This window comes from Struthio camelus, chromosome 1 (assembly GCF_040807025.1).
Source record: "Struthio camelus isolate bStrCam1 chromosome 1, bStrCam1.hap1, whole genome shotgun sequence".
NCBI classification, from domain to species: domain Eukaryota; kingdom Metazoa; phylum Chordata; class Aves; order Struthioniformes; family Struthionidae; genus Struthio; species Struthio camelus.
In genome coordinates, this window is record NC_090942.1 from 62641909 (window position 1) to 62659179 (window position 17271).

The 17271-nt window shown below is 43.8% G+C and overlaps 1 protein-coding gene across 8 annotated transcripts in view; it reads left to right on the forward strand.

The window, feature by feature from the left end:
• The window catches only part of NFYB (nuclear transcription factor Y subunit beta), a 29831-nt gene that overhangs the window by 2329 nt on the left and 10231 nt on the right, over positions 1 to 17271 (forward strand). Inside the window, exons 1-2 of one of the 8 annotated variants that reach the window (XM_068944247.1) lie at positions 7233 to 7392; positions 14580 to 14766. The exons of 1 other annotated variant lie outside the window; for it this stretch is intronic. The gene's annotated coding sequence lies outside the window, so the exon portion shown is untranslated. Of the gene's footprint in view, positions 1 to 7232; positions 7453 to 8477; positions 8562 to 14579; positions 14767 to 17271 lie in introns of those variants that run through there. 6 more of the 8 variants (XM_068944275.1, XM_068944256.1, XM_068944267.1 and 3 more) reach the window with 6 other exon arrangements.

Consider the following 17271-nt stretch of genomic DNA (forward strand, 5'->3'; position numbering starts at 1 on the left):
TATAAAACTTTCGTTTTTGCTGATCTACAGTTACTATTTTGCCCTGTCATCTATTCTTCGCTCAGATCTACTTCTTTACTCTGTTAGTTTGCTTCTCCATAGACGTCTTTCGTTTCTCCTACAATGTTGCCCATGTTAAATCTTTTTTTTTTTCTAAGCAGAGCGAAAAAGTATCTACCCTCTTTTTCTTTAAATTTCTCCTAGAAATTAAACTTTGTACGGGGCTTATGTAAAGCCAAATACATCTGTTTATCTTATAATTTATTCTTAGCTGACTGAACTGCACCCATACGTGAGGTCCAATGTTGGGCCATTGAAATGTAAGGGGAATGTGACAAGAAGAAGAATGAGAAGTGGAAGGAGGAAGATGGAAGCAAAATGCAGTATATTCCAGTTACTACTGCAATGATTTCTTGATGCTTTGGTTATAGCCTTGGTTATATGTTAAATCCTTTTTCCTCCTTCTTTGCCCATCTCTCTCTTTTTAGATTCTTTGGGAGGAGGGACTTTTATCTTCCACTGTGCTTGGAAAATGCCTAGCACGTTTTGAGTCCCACTGCTAGCCTACGCATAAATAATCGGCATGATGTCCTTTTCCAATAGCAAGAACACACAAAGGAGAGCAGTCTTCAGGATTATAAAAGTTCAAGGACACCCTGGATCCTGTAATATCTCCTTGGTACAGACACCAACTTAAATCCCTGTTGGAGTCTGATGTAAGTCTGCCAGTTGAAGTCATGGGGAGACTGAAAGCCTATTTCAGGCTGATTCCAAAGCACTGATTTAAATATGCTTTGGACTTGACTGTTCCATCTACATGGAAATTTAGTGCGGATGTTCAGAACTACTGTGTTAAAAAGCAAGACAACAAAGACTGTCTCGTTAGAAATATCTGTAGAACAAAGAAAGTTTTGAAAATCTGTCACATTGCTTCATGTTTTGAATAGTGGACTATTATATGGAATAGAGCACTTAATACCTCTGGTGATTTTCAGAGATCAGCTGTGATAAATTCAATTAACATGTAAAAAGTCTATAAAATACCTGAATTGTTAATAAAAATAGTAATTAAATTAAGATATTAACTGATAATGTTCTTTTTGAAGATGAAATGTGAGGTATTCAAGTCTTGATAAAGGCTTTTTATAGCACATGTATTTAGTGCGTGATTGCTGCTGATGAACCCTGTAACAGAGCTGCCATAATCGAAACGGTACATCGATGGGATCAGTCCCTCAGTTGTTTCTGAGATAATTGATTCCCAGCTCCCTGTGGCTATTTTAAGAGAGATCATTAAAATAATACTAGAATTTCTGTTTCCACCAAGATTCCTCAGTCCTTCTATATATAAACCGGGTGGAAGGCTTGCCTCAGTAAATGAAGAGCCCACAGTGTCACCTTCTTCAGACTTTAAGAATGCTTAGTGCTGAATGCATGGTCACCCACATCTTACCGTTAGTAAAGCTGACATAATCCTTGTGTTTTCTGAATATTAATGTTATTGAAAAACATACCATTTTTGCAAGCTTAGACTCATCTTATCCTATGTTAGCCACCTAAAAGTTTGGCCTCTCATGTAAGCTCTTGATCTAAACTGCTTCTGTAGTCATTGGAGAAAGACAGGCATCTCCAGATGGCAACTCATCCCTTCCAGAGACAGGCACTTCTGAAGAGAGAGCCTCTCCCTCGCCCTTAGATTGGACAAATTCAGGTGAGAAGAATTCAAGCTTTCATGTTAAAGCTGGCAGAAGAAATCTGTGCCTACACTGCAAATGTGACAGTGTCAGTATCTTAGTGACAGTTAAGAGGCACAGTTAAGATCCACCCAGTGCAACAGATTCTGGGTAGCTGACTAAGAGTGCAATTTTTAGTGATGCTGTTGACACAGTTGTAAGGTACACAGGCCTTCAACTCAGTGCAGTTTGGCATCCCGTATAGTCACCTCTACAGGAAGAAAACCACGAATACTGACAAATGCCACAGCTTCTAGATACCTCTAATAATCTATTACATTGATGTAATTCAAACACATATACGAAATGTGAGTACATGGGCTTTGCGACAAGAAATTCCGACAATACAGAGCCGAAATTAGTTCTGCAGTTCTCTGTAGCCCCTACTCCATACCCCCATATACTGGTACTCAAAGTCTTAGGGCTTCCATAACTGAATCTTTGCAGTCACAGCTGAACTGGGCAACAGTGTGCACTTCCTCATTTCCCATTTTCACCTCAGCTGCCTTCTGTTCTCCCTCTGTAATACCCAAATCAGAGCTGCAATGGAACCTAGTTTCCCCACCCATGGGAGATGTAGGGTTTCACTGCAGAGCCGTTAAGCAGCGGCTTGTCCTCTTGCACAGTAGAATTAAGTAAGACATCTTTCGCCATACTTATGCTACTGAGTAAATTCAATCCCACGTATAGCTGATGATAGTAGAAGAAAACCAGAAACGCATAACAACTGCAGAATGCAGCTGAATGCAGATGATAGCAAGTGAACTCATGTGAATGATATTTGCAAATATGTTGTGACTATATCTATAAAAAGTTAATAGTTAAAATGTTACTAGAGGTACTTAGGTTTTTCATTTTATACTTTGTGGTATTTGTCATAAGGTTTGAAAAGCCAAATGATTTTATCCTTCTCCATTTAAAATGAGCATTGATTTTTTCCTGTGTTTAGAAAAGAGCCAAAACCAATGCAAATGTTTTTATCCAGGAGGCTATAATTGCACAATTGCAAAGCAGGGCTCCTGTCAGATTGCATCTCAATAAAACTGTGATATTGCTTTGTTGAAAACAAAGCAGAGAAGATATTGTTGTAGTTTTGCCTCCAACTGTTCCTATATTATTCATGGCCAAGTTAGAGGCCTCTGCCAAGATCGCTTCTAATCCTTCAAATCATTGTTTGGACCATCTTCTTGGACATTTACTTTGAAGTTCTTTGTTGCTCTTGTGGAATGTTTATACTTCATATTTTGGACATGTTTTGACGTATAAATTACCTTATTACAAGTCAGTTCTGCTGTGGGTATGTTTCAAAAGGCCTGCTGCTAACTGCATTTAAGCCCACCTGGCTAGGATTAACTAGTAAATCTAAACTTCAAGTGGTATCTTTGGATCTACTTGATTGACTAGCTGTTCCACTGGTGAAACCAATAACAAGTTGATTTTTCTTTTATCTAAGGGAACACAACTTACGCATTCATGCGCTGTCCATCTGTTTATCTTGGCTCCCCCAATAACTTTTGAAACATGGGCCAGTTTTAATCAAATTTATATGCCTCAAAATATTAAATTCCTGCACGTTTTGTGAAAGAAGGAAAGTTGAGCAGTGGAGAGGAAAAGGCTCAAAATGATTTCAGGTCTTAGAGGTTATATACAGGAGTTCGGGCTCAAGAAATTTTCAGGAAGTGGCTGCACTCGTTATTTGTGATACTCTTACCGCTCCCGTTCTCTTGGTATCTAAGCGATTCACAGTACAGCTCCAAGTAGAAAGGTAGTACTGTTACTGATTCAGCATATGGGGACTGGAGGTACAAAACGATTAAAACTTGGATTTCAAAGGTATTTAAGCACTTCCCATTGAAATCTAATGGCTTGGATTTACGTTAATTTGCCCAGTGTCACACAAGAAGTGTGCAGTAGAACTGGAAATTGAATCCAAGCTTGCACCTTGCTCTTTGGACCATACTTCCCAAATGAACAGTAGTCTTTTCAGAATCACGTTGTGCGCAGCTCCCTCTTTGGCTGGATACCAGCCTGCTGTGAATAAACGTGTCGTTTGGTCCTCGTAGTGTGGATGTCAAGAGCTGGCAACTATTATAGCTCTGCTTCTCAGGCGTACTGTCTCAGTACAGACCCTGTATGTGACACCTTTTCTGAGCTGTGGGGGACCACACAGTCTGAAGGCCTCGTGAGTACCTAGTTCCTTAAAAACCTGTCTAAATTTGTACCATTAAAGGGGAAATATTTTCTAAAAGCAAGGTACACTTGAGTAGCTAAAGAATTTTTCAACACAAGTGAGAGTTACAGGTCTTTGGAAAAGTGAAAAATGTTCCAAACTTAATTTCATTCCATCTGCTCTCACCCTTCTATGATTCCTGTGCTTGTTTAATTATCTGTAGATAGTTTCTTCTGGATTTCCATAGTCGGTCATTTTTCATGTAGTATTGCCTGTATCTGTAGCATCTTCCAAGTGTCTTTCAATTAGGATTGTCTAATACAAATATGAATGCCCTAATCTACGAAAGCAGATAACAAACATTAGAAAGATAACTTTTAAGAATGCAGTGAAACTCGGGAAGCAGAATGGAGTTTATAGTTTGACACAGACCTCTTTCCAGTCTGTTACACTCACAATTTCACAGTAATGAGAAGTCTGGAGAATGCTAGGTGAAATCCCACTACCATCCAGTGCTGTATTTTCATAAATTATAATTTCTTATTTCAAACACATACTTTTTCAAATGACAGAGTCTAGACCACAAGTGAGGCACATTCATGGAGCAGAGTGAAATATCTGTTCTAGTTGAAAGGAGGTTCAGTTGTAAGATCTGTCGGACATCTTTGACAACTTTCTTAGCTATCACCTACCGAGTGGAATAGAAGATGCCTGAGATTTTGATTTTCTTACTGGAAGTTTCAGGCACAAAATGACGACCTCACAAAATAGCGCACTCACTCATATCTTCCCGCAGTTAACTCCACCTGCTATAGAACCTTCTTCCCCTCTTTTTGTTTAGACAGAATTTGAGCTGATCTAAAAGGAGAGACAAATCAGAACATTCTGCTTGTACAGAATACAAGCATCACACTGAAGACTAGAGAGATTGGATTCTGGAAAATCTGAAGTCTAATTGACCTGATGGGGAGTTTGAGACTGTAACTCAGCTAGATAACGCAGCTGCTAGATAAGCAGCTAGATAACGAAGTAACAAGAATTATACTAGATGATTCATGAAGGTCCACACAAGACATCCCTAACTTTGTACAGAGGGGAGATGCAGATTTGGACATGTCCAGACAAAGCATTTCGGGATATATGGGATGACTAGAACACAAAGTGTTGGAACTATATGGAGCTTGAGAATGTGCTTAGCATATGGATAAAATAATTAACCAATTCAAGAGTGCATGATGGAAATTGTTACCAATTAAAGGGTAACAAGGGTCATCTTACTTCGATTCCCTGGCTTTGCTTAGCTGGAGACTTTAGCCACTTTAGCCACGGGGTGATGTTTGGTCACCAGTAACCATAAATGTCTGCTCTTACTATACTGTCCTAATGAAGAGCCTTGTGTAAAACCGGGGGCTAAGCAGTTGTTCTGTCAGTACAATAGTAATAACTGCCAGCAAAGACACCACAGGAAAACCAATTAAGATGTTTTGTTTAGAGTTTGAAAAACGTGCAGTAAATAAGAGTTGAGGGCCACACTTTAAAGGAAAGAAACAAAATACTGACTAGCTGCCTGGAAAACGAGCATTGTCTGTCCTGTGCCCCCAAAGAACCTGCACACCAGTCTGTGGTGTTCTTTTACTCATTTGTGCAATTTCAGGTTGAGATGAGAGAATCCATACGAAGATCTTAAAGCTGCAGAGCAAGATGAATATTGTATTGTCACAGCATTATATTTAGTAAACACAAGCTATAACATAATAGATAAAGAGGGAACAAGCTATAAAATAGATAAAGAGGGAAAGGAATTCCCTAAGGTCCCAAAGTTACTGAATGCTCTTGTATTACTTTACATCTTCCAGACATTTTCAAAAAATTAACTAATTTTTGAGCTCACAATACAAGCTCACAATACCCAGGAGGCAGAATCAAGCTGCATATAGCATTGCAGCAAACATTTGTCTTGTTTGATGTTTCAGTTTAAACATGAAACTCAGTCCAAATCCATGAACATTTTGAGTGAAGCCGAATCTTTCTGATATATCAGAAACATATGAAATTAACACTTTTGTTATGTGAAACCAATTGGAAATTTGTAAAGTTTACTGAGTTTTGCTTTGTTTAAATTCAAATGCCAGAGAAAAATTAGAGAGGAATGTATTGTATATACTAGCTATTAGCTGGAGCAAAAAAAAGGTTAACACAGGCCTTTGTGAAACATGAGTTTCATACCAGTTTAAGTAAAATACTGAAGACCATCAAGTAATGCAGATCAGTACAGAGTATTAAGAACATTCTTGTTATCTCCGTCGTAGGGTTTGCAAAGAAATGGGAGTTGATGGCAGGTGTGTGGAATGTCTTTTTTTTTTACCTGCGTGAAAAATCACTACCTCTGATTCTAGTGAATGGCTGGATTGGTGCACTATGAAGCACTTCATATGAATGTTTATAAAGAGAGGCTTCTAAAGCTCAGTGGAGAAGCCAGTCCAAGTATTATCTCCGCCTAACAGACTGTTATTTCTTGAGAACAACAACAAAGCCTAAAATTGGAGGGCACATGGGCTCCTTTGGCCCTCTGCTAGCAGAGAGAAGTAGTCTTTTCAGCTTTGCGGTGAGATGCCTGCAGAGGGAGGGAAGGGGCCAGACAGAACCACAGAGCCTTTGGCTCAATACTTTTGTCCCACCAAACGGCCAGTTGGGACCTGTGTCCCAGGGTCCGCTGTCCTCCTCCATCGACCTCTCCGTCAGTCTGTGTGAGACCTAGGATGGGAGCAAAGCCATTGGGAGATGTGACATATATTTTAATCTCCACCGAGGAGCCTAAATCCTGGCATAGGACGGCCCTAAATACAGAAGGGGCACGGTGCGGAGGAAGCTTTGCAGCCCTCTGTCAAAACGTGGGCTACTGAAAGGGGCTCCTTGCCGCAGAGATGAGGGGGGCCGAGGACGGGGACAAAGCAGCTGCCCGACCGCCCGCGGGCGCGCGTCATTTCATTCACCGCAGCTCGGGGGGGGGGGGGGGCGGGGAGGGGGGAAGGGCTGAGCTGCACGACGCCGCTGACCCCACCGAACAAATAATAACGAGCGAAATAAAACGAAAGCGGCCCCCCGCCCGGCGGGAGAGATCCCTCTGGCGTGGGACTGTCCCCCCCCCGCCGCCGGCCGGGGCGCTCCGGACGGGCCTTCACCTCAGCGCGGCGGCGGCGGCGGGGCCGCTCCCGCTCCCGCCGGGCCGGGAGGGGAAGGGGGGGGGAGGGGTCCGCGGCCTGCCCGCGCCGCCGGCCGCATAAAGGAGGCGGGAAGGGCCAGGCCGGGCGGGCGGGAGGGGGCGCGCTGAGGGGAAGAGCCGGCGCGCGTGGCGGGGAGGCGGCGCGGAGGGAGGGCAGGCCGGCTGCGGGAAGCGAGGCTCCGCGCTGGGACTGGTTCCTTCGCAGCCATTTTCTGTCCAACCAAACAGCCGATTTGCGGAGGGAGCCAACCAGGGCCGCACTGGAGGTTTGTGCCTGGCTCCGGCCAATGATTGGTAACCGGTTCCACTGCAGGCTCGAATGAAATGTCCGTCTCCCTCCCCGGGCCCCGGCGTTGCCGCCGCGCCGCCGCCGCGGGGACCAGGAAGTGGGGGCGAGGCGCCCCCCCGGGCCCCGCCACCGACCGCTCGCCTCTTTGTGCGGCCGGAGGCAGCGGGGGCCGCCCGGCGGGGCCGAGCCGAGCGGGGCGGGGGAGGCGGCGCGGCGGCGGCGGCGGCGGGGGGGGGGGAGGGGGTGTCTTGGCGGGGCGCCTGGGGGCAGCCGCCCCTTAGCGGTGCCCCCTGGCTCGGTGGGGCCGGGCGCGGGCGAGCGCCGCGTCCCCTCGCTCCGGCTCCATTTTGTGGCCTAGCGGCTGGGGGGGGGGGTGGAGGCGGGGACGCGGTGCGGGTGGCAGCAGCGGGCCCGGCGGCGGAGGCCGTGCCCGGGGCGCGGGTAGCCGGGGCGCTCGGCCTGCCCCGAGGCGGCCCCCTGGGCGGCGGGCGCCTCCGCCGGCCGCGCTCGGGCTGCCCCAGCTTTCTTCCCCCCCCCCCACCACCACCACCTTTCGCGGGCGGCGGGGGCGCCTTGCCCCTTTGTTTCCCCCCCCGCCGGGGCGCCGCCGTGCCCACGGCCCCGCCGAGGCCTGGCCGTGGGGTGCGGGTTGAGGCCCCCGTGGCTGCTCCCGGCGCGGGGCACTGCTGCGAGAACAGCCCGGCTGTGGGTCCCCGACCCAAAGCTGCTACTCGGAGGGCAGGCTACACGCGTGTGCCCTGGCTCTGCAGTAGCAGCTGCGCTGCCCCGCAAGGTGGTTAACGATAAAAGTTGCCAGATATCCGCGAGGACGTCGTCTTGCTCGATTTTGGAAACTCGGTAAACGGTATCGGCCAAGTAGACCAGCTTTAGGTGCAAGGAAGGCTTTTCAGCACATACGGGAAACCCTTCGAGGTTGCTGGGTCACACGGGAAGGTTCCTGCGTGCTCCTGGCCTGGGCAGAGTTGCATCATTGAAGGGCACAGAAATCGGGAAGTGAGATCGATTAGCTCGTTAGGCTGGGAAAACAAGGCGCCATAGACAGGTTAACCAGTAACGCTAACGGCAGCTGGCCGAGATCTGGGAGCTCTGCGCGTTTCTAATACCTGTAAAACCGTTCTGTGTTCGGTAAGCGAACTGAGTCGCGTTGTTCTTCGGCGTGCTTCAGCGTGCCAGCCGTTGCACTGTCCTGAAATCACGCAGTCGGCGATCCCGAAAAGGAAGAAAATACTGCGTGGGGGATTTGTAGGCAGTCGTGCGGGAAAGGAGAATATTCACGTGTTTCTAGTAACTCTTCTGCAGCTTTTAAGATAATGCACGATTCTTCAATCTTGCATAAAGATCCTTTTGGAAGTATAATGCTACAGCAACAAAAAATTGGTCAACTTCTAGCTTTACCAGGTTGAGGCTTAATGAGAAAGATTTTTGTGCTGTAAATAACTGTCCTGTAAAAACTAATTAGCAGGATTGGATTGGTTTTGGGAGGATGCAATAGTTGTCAGCACTGACCTGAACGCCTCTAGGTGGGGAGGGAGGTGGAAATCTGGATTTCAGCCCTTCAGTAGGCTCTCTTTCTATATAGTAACCATTGTTGGTGTTGCTGATGGGGGATGTAGGGTGGGGGGCCGCTCACTTTTTCCTTTTTTTGTTTGATTTGCATGGAAATTTTTGGCAATTAGAAAAATAGTCTTGCTGCTGTCTTGGAAAAGACCCAGGCAAAACAGTAGTGAAAAGCAAAATGGAAGGAGATGCTTTGGCCCCTGTTCACAATCAGGCTTTAATTGGCTTGCAGGAATGGTGTTTATGCATAATCATTAGCATAGCGTTCCTGAACAATATGCATAGTGACTACTTTGCCTTCCCCCCCCCCCCCCCCCCATAGCATGACAGTTAAAAGAATAAAGGAGGAGCCACCTCTAATTCTCTGGGATAGTTGAGATGGTTTCACCTAAATCATGATCTGTGAAGTCTGCCCAAGTTGCTTATGCGCTGCGTAGATCAGATGATTACATATGGTCTTGGCTGCATTTACAGCTATGACATTCTATTTGAAAGAATTTAAAAATACTGGATATTGCTCTTTAGAGTTAAATATTTGACAGTTACAGCAGTTCAAAGTTTAATAACCTCTCCTTCATACTAATAAATACATGATGGTAAGCAGTGTACAGAATTTGAGAAATAAAGATTGTTCAAGATACTGTGAAGATATAAAACATGAAATATGAAACTCTTGAAGTCTTGTATCTCTTTTGTCAATATTTAAAAAAAGGGAAAGCTCGCAAGGCTCTTCATTTAGTAATTTTAACATACGAGTCTCTAATGTGACTTCTTCAAATTTTTGTTTAGAAAAAGGTTAACTCTCTCTTTTCAATACTATTCAGTAACATTACTTTCCCTAATCCAGATATGTAGAAATTGATATTTTAATGTCAGGATGCTTATAGAGGCACAAAATAGCCCCTTACACGCACACTAAACAACATGTATAAACAGCATTGATGGAATAAAATGAAGTGTCAGCAATTTTGATAACTTGGACTGAATACTGGCCTGCCCTGATCTAGTTTTGTAAAAAAAAGTCTTTCTTGCCTTATTGCATAAGGGGAATAAACGGTTCTTAACACATTTGATGTACTACCACAATGAAGGGAAGACGAAGCTACCTGCAAATCTTAACACACTTATAAAGAAATAAAGCAGGATTTGTAGGTTACTGTTTTAATAAATAGATAAGCCTAATTTTTCACCAAAGATACTAGGACAATAGTAAAAACTTAATACAGGCACTAATATGGCCCTTGCAGTTGGTGCTGCTGCAGCAGGAAGGAGCTGCTGGTGCTGTCTCTTCAGCACTGCTGCTTTGTTCCAGCTTCTGCCAAAGCATTTATTCTGCATGAATTCCTTAGTTTGTCTAGGCTTTTTCCCAGCTTCTCCCTCTTTTACTGCCAAAAAAGAGAAGTAATGGAAACCAAGACAGGTCCTTCTGCTTGCTGTATCTGCTTCTGCAGGTCCTTCCTTCCTTCTGCTGTATCACTGTTGTGCTAATCCACTCATACTTGAAGTAAAAATCTATATCTTGTTAATCCACCTATATTGCATCTAATCCTGCTTGCAAGCAGTTATTTAGCATAGTAAGGAGTTGGTATTTTAGTACAGATGGATCTGCACAGGGTGGGGGGGGGGAGCTCATGGCCTATGACATTAGGGCTTGTGACATGAGCCACATAATTTTTGGCACTATTGATGATAATATCAATGTATTGGGTTAGGGGGGCAGAGAGGGAAGATAGAAGGGTCAAAAGGCCCTGTTTGGATTTCATAAGGGAAAGGTTTCCTTTCTCTGGTCCAGGAACCTTGTACAGGCTAGATGCTAACTAGTGTTGGTGAAGCTGTCGGATGCTTTTAACATCAGTTTGCTTTTGCTAACATTACTCTGCTGTTGGTGAAAACACCGAACAAGGAAAGATTAGAGGAGCTTGAGACTGAGAAAGACTGCAGCACCTGTTTGTATATTCTAGGTACATACTAAGGGTTTTTAACTTTAAATTTTTGTGGAACTGCTGGAATGATGTTCCTGTATCCCGTGAATGCACTTACCTGTCAGTGTTTCTTCCTGTAGGAAACATTGTTCTGCTAGCAGGTGAGAATTCAGTGGGGAATTGGGTTCTTTGGCAATCCATGAAAACTAAAATTGCTTTTTCAATTAAAAATTCTTTCTTTATATTGGTGTAGAGGCAGCAAGTGAGGGTGCAGAAAGCTCAAATAAAACTTAAGTTTTCTCTGTTTGCAGCTAGGCCCTGCATTACAGGTGTACATTGCCTTTGATAGGCAGGTGTGATGGCCAATTAGTCTAGGATGGTGGAAGTGGGTACTGCCTGCAGCTTTAGTTGCTGCCCAGCTTCTGCGGCAGGGACAACCATGAGGAATGTGTACCAGCTGCTTCAGTTTATTGCACACCATTTCCTGCTGTTCCTCTTGAGGGGTAGCAATTTTGGGAGAAATGGGATGGATAAATACTATGTTAAGTGCTTAAGTTGCAAGAGGTCTTTGGTTTCCCTTGAGAGACCAATCTTGCAAGTTGCTTTCGGGTAACTTCCCCATTCTGCAGGCAAAAATCTTTTCTTTTGGTTTTGCCCTTTATGCTGATCTGTGTTTAAGTCCTTTTCTCAGCGTTAACACTTCTGGGCTTGTGTTCTTCCTTAGTTGTTATTTAGCTGAGCCACGGATACTCTTCTGTTAAAGAGAACTCTTAAGTGACTCTTGCATCCTGTTTAATTGTAGTGATATTGAGGTTTTCTTAACTCATAGCGTAGATGTATTCTAGGAACAGACTCGGTTGTGAGCAGTTGACAGAAGCATTTTTTTAAGCAAAACCTCCAGAAAAACTTCTACCAGTTGGCAGTGTAAAGCTGTATGCACATTCACTTGCCACTTATCGTTGAGTTTTCTTCAATGCCTTAGTCCGAAATGTTTCCCTCCTAACATATTTCTCAGGTTACTTTCCCTGGATCTGTTAATTTGAATCTTCCTAATAAAGTTCTTCTCTGCCAGAGTTTTAAAAAAAATAAAAAAACCAAAAACAACCCATGCCTTTCTGCTGTTTCTTTGTATTTAAATGATTTTTGCAATATATCACTGAATATTTGGATCAACGTCCTGTGCTTTTGCTTTCTCTCCCTCACCATTGACAAAATCAGATGATGGCATGGTCACTTCAAAGAGTGACATGTTGTCACTCCTAATTTGCTTAGTTTTTTAGTTTTGGTTCAGTCAATAAGTATATATATGGAGGAGCTTTAGTGTTTTCCTAAACAGGCTGAAGGTAGTGACTTGCATGATGGATTCGGCAGGGGGTGGTGGTGTTTGCTTGCTTGTTTGTTTATTTTTCAAATTTGCATAGAACATGCTACTAAATCAGTTTGCTGGAAGCTGGCCCCTTCCCCCCCCCCCCCCCCATGATTCAGTAGCCTTGCAGATTTAGGAGATTCTGTCATGTATTAAAAGACATTTGTAGCGTCTGCATGCCGAAACTCCCATGCAAATAGGAGATGTGATCTTTTGCCTGAAAGTACAGTTGTAATAGCTCTGGGAACTAACGTAAACTCAGAGAAGAGCACGTAGCTCCCTGAACTTTTGAGGATTAAATCTTCCAAGATTTTTGTCTAGGAAATTTAGCATCCATTTCCATTCAAAGAAGTTGGGTTTGTTTTTTTTTTTTTTGCTACTAAAAGTGCCAGTCTTGGAGGGACTGTTGTCCCTTTCCAGTTTTCCAGTGGCTCTGATTACTGTAGGTCGAATGTTGTTTCTATGCTACGTTGTACTGCTGCATTTTTAGAATAACTTCAGCAAGACTGAAGGTTTTTAAAAACAGTGGAAGTTAATTAGCAACAGTGTTTTCTCAGCAGTGGATTGTGTTGTATGTATTATGGACCTTGTGCTGGCTTGATATTCAGTGTTAAAAATGTGGCAGATTAAATGGCTATGTTTGAGTTTTACACATCTGAAATTTATACCATAATACCTGAGCACATAATTGTTCATTGAGATAATTAGGGTAGCAGTGGCCACATTTTTAGACAAGGTCATGTTTGTCATCTGCAGAGCTCAAAAAATATTAGTAGGGTGGCTAGATGGTTTATTAAGTAAAGCTACTATTTTCAAATGCTTAGATCTAGATTTGAATTAAATAACAAATAATAATAAATCTGACTGATATTCTTCCATGAAACTTATTTAGGTTGAAATAATGTTCAGAGATGCCATTCCTTTTTTTCCCCCCCCATGAGGACAGTCAAGCAGGGGAGCAGGCTCCTGGAGAGGTTGGGCAGGCCTCCATCCTTGGAGCTTTCAAGACTCGCTTGGATAAAGCCCTCAGTAACCTGGTCTGATACCAGAGCTGACCCTGCTTTGAGCAGGAGGTTGGACTACAGACCTCTGGAGGTCCCTTCCCATCTGAATTATCCTGTGATCCCGGCTCAGGAGCTGGTTATGCGAAGCGTTTAGGTGTTACGCAGAAAGGCGTTATATGGTCCCTAATCCGCTCTCCCAAGGTCATCCTGGCAGCTAAAAAGCCTTTCTTAAAGTAATACCTACAGAAGTAATTTCAGCTGATATTAGGCTGTCGGTGTCTAGTCTCTTTATCTGAGACACATCTGCTTGTCTCTCTTGCAAACTCTTTCACTAACTTAACTGGATTCTGTTAGTCTATCTAGTTGCTGGTTTAGATTCATCGTGTTGATAAGCTTCCACTAAAACAGTCTCACTAATTGTCAGATAACACATGCTATTGGTAGAAATGGAAATGAGCATGCAGGAACGAAGAATAAAAACAAAGATAGTACCTGGAGGATGTGTTAATCCAATGAAGCCAAAAAACTATGTAGAGATGCAGCAGACATTTAGAAGAGATTCATACAAGCATCATCTTTTGAAGACGAGTGGACCTAATGAACAGGCAGATGAAGCAGAAGGTGGCTATTTGTTTCCTAGTATTACTGGGATTTGATAATAAAGATGCAGATTGAGTAACCTGCAGGATGGGTGAGCAGAAACAAGTGAATTATCATATCACTGCAGAAATTTGAAGAGTATTGCAATTCCAAAAGAAGGAAACACGGCAGAGGATATGTTTCATAGAAGACCTAAAAAAAAAAAAAAAAAAAAAAAAGAAGAAGAAAAAAACCTCAAGGTATTTGTAGTAGATCTGTGGCTGGGTGAACTTAACACTTGAAGAAGTTTGTGGAGTCCCTAATCCCAAGTTAAATTCTCACATGGATCAGAGAGCCAAAACTGAGAACAAGACAGCAAGAAAATCCTGGCTTAATTTTAGAGGTAGCTGTTGGAGTTTACCAAGCTGCAGACCATAATCACTTCACATTGTGGATGGGAGAGAGTGATAACTATTTTAGTGATGGGTGATGTCATTTGAACCTTTCGTGATCCTTGCAGTACGGTTAAGTCCTTTAGATGAGTGGGTGGGACAGAGATGAGGGGCAGAATTCTCTCCCCCTTTTTTGCTGTTTCTCCCCACAGTCTCCTGCATGGTAAGACTAGAAAATGTCCTTGAGGAGTTTCATTCCATTGTGGAGCCTGTGCTGGGGTTTCCTACCCCTGTAGAACAACTTCCTTCCATTCCCCCCACAGCTGGCTCTACCAGGAGGAGAGTTACTACTGGCCAAGGCTAGGCCAGGATACTACAGTCCTCACTGTCCCTCCTGCTGGCGCAGAGAGAGGTGATGGAGCTGCCGTCCTTCTAACTTCGAGGCAAGCAGAGGCCAGACGCAACTGAGCAATGCGCAGGAGAAGACAAAACCTGGTGTCTTAAACTGTGGTAATACTGATGTCTAATAATTTTGGTGTTCTTGACCCACAGGGTTGTGTTACTCTTGCAGTGCTGCCATGATACTTGTCGTTGCAGCAAGCTGAGTAAGCAGCCTGCAGACCCTTTGGAAAACTGAAAAGCAAAGTTAAGTCTCCAGCAAGGAGTTTGCAAGATGCGGACAAAGCAAACTTGCGTGAAGGTTGGCACATGGGAAGCAAATGCTTAAAACACTGTCCTCCTTTTTGGATAGAGCTGCTATGTAAGAAGTGAAACCATTTCACAAAAGCCTCTGAAAAAGGACCAGAAGTGCTTTAAAAGAAGCAATATGTGCATCTGTGTAATACTCTGCACAATGAAGAGGAGGTAGAAGAGTTGTTTTTTTTTTTTTTTTCTCTTAAACAGCTCCCAAGGCTATATTCAGCTGTTGTAATATTGTCCAGAATGTGAATAGCACTTGGGTTACTGGTGCATCTGTAGCCACGTGTAGTCCTGGATGTTGCTTAAAGATTTGAAAGCAAAACCTTGTACTTGTGGCCACAGAAAAAGGTCAAGTTAGAGAGAAGTTAAATTGCTCATGTTTCAGGATAGGTGTAAAAATAGCACAAGATTGCTTCTCCCTCCCTCTGCCTGTTCCTGGTCTGGAAACAAGTGAAGTCTCATCGGGAATGACCACGCTACAGTTAAGAAAAAAGGCAGACCAGCAAAACTTCCCCCCCAGATCCATATAGCCAAACTGACTTGACAAAACTGGCAATGATTTGTCAGAGTATCTCTGTTCTTTCCTGTTCACCTCTACCTTTTGGGGCACGAGTTGCTACTGGCAGCCTCTTCCAAAGACACCTGAGGTATCTAAACTGCTGGAGTAGGAAGGTAGAGTTAATTCAGTCAGGTTTTAGATCTCGCTGGGCTACGTGTGTATTTTGACAGTAAGGCCAGCTGCTCTGGTCGGAAACAACTGCTGGAGAAGGAGGGAAGGGTGGGAAGTGCACGTCAGGAGAAAGTAGAACTAAGTGAAGAGTAGGATGGGAATAGAAGAGCTAACTTTCCAGCAAACAGGTAAATAACAGAATGTTAACAGAATAGTTGGATGTTAAACATAGCCAGGAGAAGTTGGAGTAAGGGTGAATCTGATGCTGTGTGTGTAAATGGATTTTAAAAAAGTCTTTGGATGTTGGGGTCAACATTGAAAGAGTTCTGCATATGCTGGGAGCCCCTGTCCCCGTAGTTTCTGCATTGTTTCTCTTCTCCAACAGTAGCGTTATTAAAGCACACGACTGCAAAAATACAGTCTTATATTTAAAAAGAAAGCTGATAATAGTGACATATGGGAGTTAAATGTTCTGCAAAGTTTTTTTTTTTTTTTGTAGACTAATTTTCAAGGCATCTGCAACTGGAAAAATGCCAAGATTGTTCAAAAGTTTAAAGAAGTTGCAGAGTCAAATTTATATTTGGCACTGCTAAAATAACCCTTTTCAAAGCGGAGCTATTGTCTGCCATGCTTTTGTATAGGTCTAAGCTTTCTACTGAGCAAGTGATTATGAATGGCAACGGCTAACATGGGCTAAAGCGTTTGCTGTTGCAGAAATGCATGTGTATCTGAGTATGTATGCAGTGACAAAACGTGGATGTAAAAGGCAGTGGTCTATTGGATTGCTGTTTGCTTTTGGGAAGTCCTTACTAAACAGGTGCCAACTTTTAAGGGAAATAGGAGATACCTGCCCCTTTTTGGCCTCTGCAGAAGAAAGAGGAGGCACAATATGCTCGGAGTCTTCAAACTGTAAAACGGTTGGCTGCAGAAGAGCCTCTGGGTCATGGCCATAGTTTAGTGCAGTACTATGAAAAGACTAGAACCCGTAGTCTTTATTTATTAAGTAATGAAGATAATTGAGACTTACTGATAAATGACTGCTGAAAATGCTGGAAGTTGTGCCCACTTTGGAAGGGGGAAGATGGGAAGGGCAGGCGCCTCTCAGGGCTCCTGAGACGGAAACGTGGCACCTCCTGGAAGGTCACCAGGGTCTCCTAGGATGGGGTCTGCAGCTGGGGAGAGCAGCACTGGCTCTTTAGGCCTCCATCTTTCTACTAGTATTTAAATTACCTATTAAACTGTGAACCAGTCTTTAAAGCTGCAAGAAGACGACTTCTCTTGAGCTGCCACATAAGAACATTGTGAGAGGAGCAACGAAGGATGCCTGGGGAAGCGGTAGGAGAAGCGAGGCAGGATGGAAGCACGGAAGGCAAAGACAAACACGACTCTAAGGCTGCCTTAGAGTGGCTGATGCCTCAAGGAGGATGAGGACGCAGAGCTGGTCCTGAGGTTTGGCTAGGAAAAGTTTTGTCGACTGCCTTAGCAAAAGCTGTTTGTGAATGGTGCACTTGTATAATAATTGCAGGTAAGGCATTTGGTGAGCTTTGGGTTGGGATTAAGTTTAGAGGGGTGTTCAGAAAAACGAATGCCTTGACCTGTTCTGATCAGACTGTCATGGTAATAGTACAAGGTTGCCATATATGTAT